General features: G+C 35.1%; 1 pseudogene; it reads left to right on the top strand.

The window, feature by feature from the left end:
• The first annotated feature begins 2,322 nt into the window (after nucleotides 1-2,322).
• On the top strand, nucleotides 2,323-6,426 carry LOC144351287 (uncharacterized; annotated as a pseudogene).
• The last annotated feature ends 1,276 nt before the right edge of the window (nucleotides 6,427-7,702 follow it).

Here is a 7,702-nt window from a genome sequence, read left to right as displayed (position 1 = left end):
AACAATTTTAAGTCAAGTTTGGTTCTATTATTTCACCCTTTGTCCAGTAGACTGTTTGGGGTGGCAATGTCAGACCTGGAGTTTGTTATGTTTGGGCTTAGTGTAGAACTTGTAATCAAACAAACCAGACCTGGGGGCCCAATCTAAATTTTACCTAATAAGCATTGCGAAATACACCTACAAATAAAGACCTGTATATATCTGTATTTTAGCCAATTCATGCAGTGTACAGTACATGTTATCTACATCTAATCCAGCAATAGAATTACTGGTAAGAACCATCTTGTGGTATGCATGTTAAATTCTAAAACTTCCAAGTACTAGTACTTTCAATGTAAGCTGTTGTGGTTTGTTCCTCACACATTCTAACTGTATTTTATCCACTTACGTGTTTAAATTGGTATTTTAGAAAAACACCTAAGTGATTTTACAACTTGCAAGTTAAATGAGAACATATTTTAGTATTATCACACTCAGAGGTCGCATTAACGCAAAATTATGCGTTCAGAGGGACGCAGTTAAATCGACTTGTACGCATACAAACATTGAGTGGACGTGCGTACGGGATAAACCGTTTTGCGCATTGAGTAAAAATAGTTACTGTCACAATGTATCATTAATTATAATCACAACATATTGTCACAGTGGTTGGATATAAACAAATTAAAAACCAGCGGGTGATTCCAGTTGCCCGTGGACCAAGTGAAAACTGTCACAAAGTAATAACATTGTCCGTAAATGTTGCCGAATGAATATTCTTATTGGATGACAAGTGCGTAATCTGACAGCAATTGCCAACGTAATTTGCATGCCGCCTGCTCTCGTGCTGGGGTGGAGACAAAACAGTCATATTTTAACGTTTATAATGCCTGTAAACATCATGTCTAAACAGCTAACTATAGCCAGTTATTTTAATAAACCCCGCTGTGGAAATTTAACTGACGAAGCTCGGTCATTCACGTCAAGAATATCTCATGACGGCAATGAAGCTGAATCCACGACGAGAAACCAAATTTGCGACGATGCTCTGTCATCTACGTCAATGTCTCGTGATGACAACGAAGCCCCTTCCACACCGGGAGACCAGAGCAGAGTGCTAGCGACGAGGTTTCGCCATCTGTATCGAGTTCATCTCAACCCGGAAGCGATAATTCTAATCCAGTACGTGTAATTGAGACTCACAAACGGTAATTGCGTTCATATATTCCTGACTGGGAGAAAAAATACCCATGGCTAGAATATCGAGGTGGTAAGATGTTTTGCCGTGTGTGTGAAAAGGGAGCACAACAAAATGCGTATACTCGTGGCTGCACAGATTTTCAAGAATCTTCGCTGAGACGACACAAGCATGGTGATGCAGTGAGTGTTATTGGAATGCAAAAGAAATAAAAATTAGAAATATAGAAAGCCGAAAAAAGGCAGATATACTCTCGTTGTTCAAATGCGAACAGTATATTGGATGGCACGTGAAGAAATAGCTGATGAAACTTCAAAATATAAATGGAAATGTGAATATTGACAATATTTACAGACATCACTCATCCGTAACTAATATTCAAGTTGCCCTATCAAACTGCGTACGTGGGGAAATTCAGGAAGAAATAAATGGAAGCCCATTTATTAGTATTTTAGTTAATGAAACCACGAATATCAATGTAAAAAAGAAACTGATTGTATATGCATGTTGTACAAAAGACGGAGTAGCGAAATCTCATCTGATTGGAAATTATGATGTACCAAACGGAAATGCAGAAACTATAACGAACAAAATTACATCTATTTTAAATGACATGAACACAACAATATTTAAAGTAATGGGATTTGGTTCCGATGGAGCCGCAGTTATGACAGGGAGGCGGACGGGCGTGAGTACTCGTTTAAAGCAGCTCAACCTGCTGATGACATCTGTGCACTGCGCCGCTCATCGCGTCGCTCTTGCTTCGTCGGGTGCTGCAAAGAAGATCGAATCAATCTCTCACTATCGGCAAATGGTTAATACAATATTCAACTATTTTAAATACTCTGCTACTCGATATGAGAGATTACGGGAGCTGGATCGCATAATTGGTCTCCCCTTGTGACACAGTTTGGCGGAGACGGTCGTAACAACCCCGCTGCTGATGGTTTATTAAAACAGATTTCGAAATAGTTTTGAGGCTAATACGTACATGCTACTTGATGTAATGCCCATTATGGACAGACTCAATAAAATATTTCAACAGGAGGATGTAAATCTCGGAATTATCAAGCCATCTGTCAAGACAGCTCATGATTTACTGGACGACCCGGGTGACAAATAGTGTGTATTATAAAGGACATGAAATGACTTTTGCAGGCAGAGCAAATATACAAAGCCACAAAACTGTGAGACGGGAATTTATTCAACAGCTACGATCACATTTGGAAGATAGATTTCCGTCTGAAGAAATTAATACAATCAACGCTTTGGACGTACTTCTCAACCCGACAGGTTTTCCTGGTGATTACGGGGAACTCCGTGATCACGGAAATAATGCCTTACAACAGATTATTAATGTTTTAACAGATGTTGACGGAGTTCCACAAATAATTGAACCAGCCGTTCTGAGAGGCGAATGTCTGGCTTATAAACATGTAATGAAAAATCACGGTGGACTTAACTTTACGCGAACTTGTGTTTTATTAACGGAATATAAAGACATGTTCCGGCAATTTACCACTCTAGCAAGTATAGCGCTTATCATACCAGCGTCAACCGTGCAGTGTGAGCGTGGGTTCAGCGCACAGAGTCGTATTTCTACGGCTAGAAGAAGCAGACTTACTTCTGACCATAGCGATAATTTGATGATTCTGACCATGGAAGGACGTGACATTGAACAATTTAATTATGCAAGAGCTATTGAAATATTTAAAAGAAATGACAGGCGTAAAGTTTAATTGGTATGTTAAAAAATGAGCGCAAACATGTTGTTACACGTGATCAGGTCACATTGGGAAACCATTAATTAAAACGCACGCAGTATTTACCGGGACTCATTTTTTTGTTACATGCGTCCAGGGACGCGTTTTATTGAAACCTAACGCGACCTCTGCACACTGGTATACAAATTAATCTGAATAATTTAATAGTATAGGCATTGAAACAATTCTATGTGTTACTCATGAGAAAAAACTAGATTTGTTGCTTTAAACATTTTTTTCAGTGTTCAATTGTTAATACAAGATTTGTAATTCTCTTGATTGTTAATTAGCATGTATCTGATAAAGCAGTATTCATTGTGTTCCATAGTTTTGACACATTCAGCTGCAGCAGAGCAACAGCAGGTGTATTGCGGGAAATATCCTGAAGAAATAATTTGTAGTTAGATGGTGCCAAAAGATGTGTGCCATTAATGCTGATTCTTTCAAGTACATCTAGAAGAGAGGACAGGTGACTGTGTTTTTGAAGCAGTGACACCAGTTTTCCATATTGTTCTGTAGACAGAGGCACAGGAGGGAGATTAGTATTTTTTGATTGAGGATTAATACCGGGATATTGAAGCAAGAGTTTCCTTGCTTGAGGGCTTGGTATAAAAACACGGTCCACATGTTTTGTTCCATCAATACTCGTCAGACTGCTGACATCTTCATTACCATTCAGCCCATTTAGTAGCGGTTTGTGAAGTTCAATTGATGTTCCATCACAAATGATGATCTCAGGATTGATGCCACACTGGTTGCAGTGAAACTCCTTTTCCCAATCAAATGGTTGGAAGAAAATGAGAAGCCTGTCCCAGATACGGAGAGACATGAACCAAGAAGGAGTAACTTTCAATGTGTATCTTATTGGCCTATTCCTTACCCATTACCTCCAAGGCTGAAAACTGTGTATGACGAACAAGAGTGTGGACAGTTACGCATACCACAATATCTGATACCATCTATTCCTAGAGCTGATGAACCATTTAGCTTGTGTAAGCATGGCTTTGCGTGGAATGAAGATGATCCTGTGGACAGGATTACTGATGAAGGTGTTATATATATATATATATATATATATATATATATATATATATATATATATATATATATATATATATATAAAGAAAATTGTACCATCAGTGAGATAAAAGCTAAACACTTGTAAATTCTTCTTGTAGTTTTCAGTTTACTTAAGATAAAAGCCTACTCATAAATTAAAAAACCCAGAATTTAATCATTTTGCAATAAATTGTACTCCAAGGCAATATAAAGACAATGACCTAACACCTAACACCAGCCTTTATTTCAAGAAATTGATGGTTGTATTTTAGTGGAAAGTCGCCATTTTGACACCATTATAACACTTTTACCACAGGTTCCTGTGACAGGGATATGCAATATCTCAAAATCTAGCCTGGTGACATGGGGTGAAAAAATCATATATTGTTAATGATGGAGTATTATTTAAAAAATCTGGGTTTTAATAATTGTCAAAAAATGCAATTTTTCTTTAACATTGTGTTCTATGGAATTCTTCTAAAAATAGCAATTTTCAAGAAATATTAGGACACGTTTCTCAAAAAGCATAACTGTAACACAAAATAATGCTATTTCATTGTACCATGAGACATTAACTTCAAATGAACATTGTCATGCGATTTATGACCAATTTTGTCAAAAATTATGACTAGGCGTCTACCTTAAACAATAAAACATTGATTTTATTTAATTGTGCCTTTTAGTTAGCCTGACAAGGTCACGCGAGTTGGGCCCTCCGCAATGCTCCAAACCCAACACATGCCTGACGGGGCGATGTAGTTTTTCATGGTATTAAATTGCAGGAACATCAAAGGGTAACCATTCATGGCTGAGTTTATTTGTTGACATAATATGTCTACAAATTTCCATCCAATGTGGACCACAGGCCTAAATTAAGTATGAATTGATTTTTTCTCTTTTCAGTATTCTTCAGACCAAGTATCGGGTTGTGTGACTGCCTTTTGTATTATGATGGGCAAGAAGATTTGCTGTTAAATTTAAACAACCACATACTTGTACATTATGGCTTGCTACAGAGCTACCTTTATTTACATACTGTACACACTTATTAGTTTTTTGTGTTTTTTTAGTCCACTAAATGTTATTATTGGCACTACAATGTTAATACATGTATGGAAATTTTATGAAAAATATTTTTGTGTGCGAGACTTAGTTACACTGAGTTATAACCTTAATTGACGAGTATTGTATATAGTACTATATATAGCATTATAGATATTATCATTCTTATATTTTAGGGCGTATACACAAAAACTTTGTCATCCATGATCCACCTTCCACTTCACCAACTTAGACTGGCATGGAATAGCTATATCAGACTATTTGATATTGGTGCCTCAGTATTCAACTAATGAAGCAGCATGAATCAGCCATTCCCTTCAGAATCATCAGACAGCGTTTTCAAAAAGCACCAAGAATTATTTTGTATGATAACTCATGTAAATTACATCAATACTGCATGAACAGGTCAGTGCACTAATTACCCAAGTAAAATTGAATTAAATAATGTATTTTAGGGCTTTGGATGATGATTAAAACGCATTAAAACTTGTGCCATTTTTGTCAAAAAACTACTGCTAGTGCAGTAATGTTTCATACACCAAACTGCCAATTCAAGTATCTAGAAACATTGCAAAGTCTCTATGAAAGTTCCATGTTGATGAGGGAGTTTGAAGTACGAAATATTACTGCACCAACAGTAACACAAAACAATAATGTAAAATTTACATTGTCTACTTGTTGGCTTCCCTTAGCATCACATTTATTAAGTTGTATTGTATCAGAGAACAATAATAGTATTCCAGCTAGGTATTATGATACTTTTGAAAAATAATGCCTTATTCACGGTTTTCAAAACATTTCATCATTTATGTATGCTCTGAACGAAATATAGTTGTCATTGTAAACTTTGTAACTAATACCAGACAATTACATTTCTAAGGAACCAGATTTTTTTAAAAGTACCAGATTCTTGGTAGACAGGCTCTATTGGTGCATTCATACTGGGTAAGTGTATATATTTTCAGTCTAGGGACAAGCAAAATGTAAACAAAAGAGATACTCAATACACAACTTTTAGTGTTATATTCATTTCCATGACAGAACCAATATTAGACAAATGACAACCAAAGCTTTTAACAGATTTGCAGTAAAATTATAACCAAAAACTCTATTCTCAATATAAATAGATTATAAAAGTACTAAAGTAATTTCTTATTTTCCTTTTAATTCTTACATCTTGTTCATCTGGGTATAATATGGACATGTACAAGGCAAATCGTGAAATTGCTTGACTGAATTCGCAAATCTGAACAAACCAATGCCGCCATCTCAAGAATCAGATCACAGCTTGCCTATATGTTGCCTGATAATTTTATATTGCATGCAGCACTCAGCCTAGCTTTGACAAATAGAAAAGTTAAATAAAGCCATCATAACAATTTGATTTAATATATATTGTGTAAAATGAAGTGTCTATCTTTTTAAGAGTATTTATCTATTTGATTTGGCCAGGATGTTTCACAAAATGTATTTGACATTCTGTAACATTTAGTTTAAAGCCATTATATTATTTTACCAATTACTGTAAATTTAGCTAATAATGAAGTGGCTAAATTAATTGAAATGAAGTTCCATTTAAATATTTTTCTTTGCTGTCATTTTGTAGTATACTGCCAGGTTTTGATATTGAAATTTTATTTGAAGAGAATGTTTTTCATGATTTTATACACAAAATTTAACAAATTTAACTTCTGTCTATGTACACATGTTCATCCTGTAAGTTGTGTAATTGTATCTTGGTGTCATCAGTTTGATAAACTGAACAAACATAGATGAACTCTGGTGACCTTGTCGTTTGTTATATAATATTATTCCCTTTATCATAGTTTGTTTCAATATGCATTGTCATAATTTTGAATACAAACAAGTTTTGGGATTGAAACAACAGTTGGAAAGCAGTCTACCGAATGTCCTTGATAGACCTAAATATCATACAAAAACATTTGTGCCAAATTTGTTTAATATTTTAAGGGTCATAATTTCCAGCTTTATTCAAAGCAATTTTAGTATAAAACAAATGTCTTAGCTGGCTTTTGCCCAGGTATTTTGTACAGGTGTCTGTAAAAATTAATGATTCACTGAGAAAAATATGAACTGTCTTATTGTGTGACTACTGTATTATATGAAAAGTAAAAAATGGCCTCTATGAATAGCTATCATGTTGAAAGCTCTGCTTTGTATGCAAATCAACTTAAATTGTTAGTTGGTGTCCAGTGGAGAAAGAAGTCAACAAGTACTGTTGCCTCCTGAGAATCTTTGTTTTTGAAGTGTGTTTTTAAACTATTATTATAAAAGCTCTATCATTCTGTTCTAATAGCTGAAACAAATTCCGGTGAATTTCCATTTGTCAAATTGATTTTCTGATAACTTGTTTTTTATTGGTAGGTTTGCAAATGTGTATCAGACTGTGCAAAAACTCTCACCATGAGTTGGTTTAAAAACCTAGTCTAGTATTGGGAGATACATTACCAAGGATAATATTACAAGATAAATGATTTGCTTCATTGAACACATACAACAATGTATATTTTCACTGAGATCAGTGAGCTTTGAATGTGTATCGCCAGTGATCAGTCAAAATATTTTATCAGATTGTCTCAATTTTTGCATATTTTCATACAGGACAACTGTTGTTCATACT

This window comes from Saccoglossus kowalevskii, chromosome 22 (genome assembly GCF_978046115.1).
Source record: "Saccoglossus kowalevskii chromosome 22, keSacKowa6.1, whole genome shotgun sequence".
Taxonomy (NCBI): domain Eukaryota; kingdom Metazoa; phylum Hemichordata; class Enteropneusta; family Harrimaniidae; genus Saccoglossus; species Saccoglossus kowalevskii.
The sequence above is the reverse complement of the archived record's forward strand: the minus strand, read 5'-3'. Positions and strand labels throughout refer to the sequence as shown.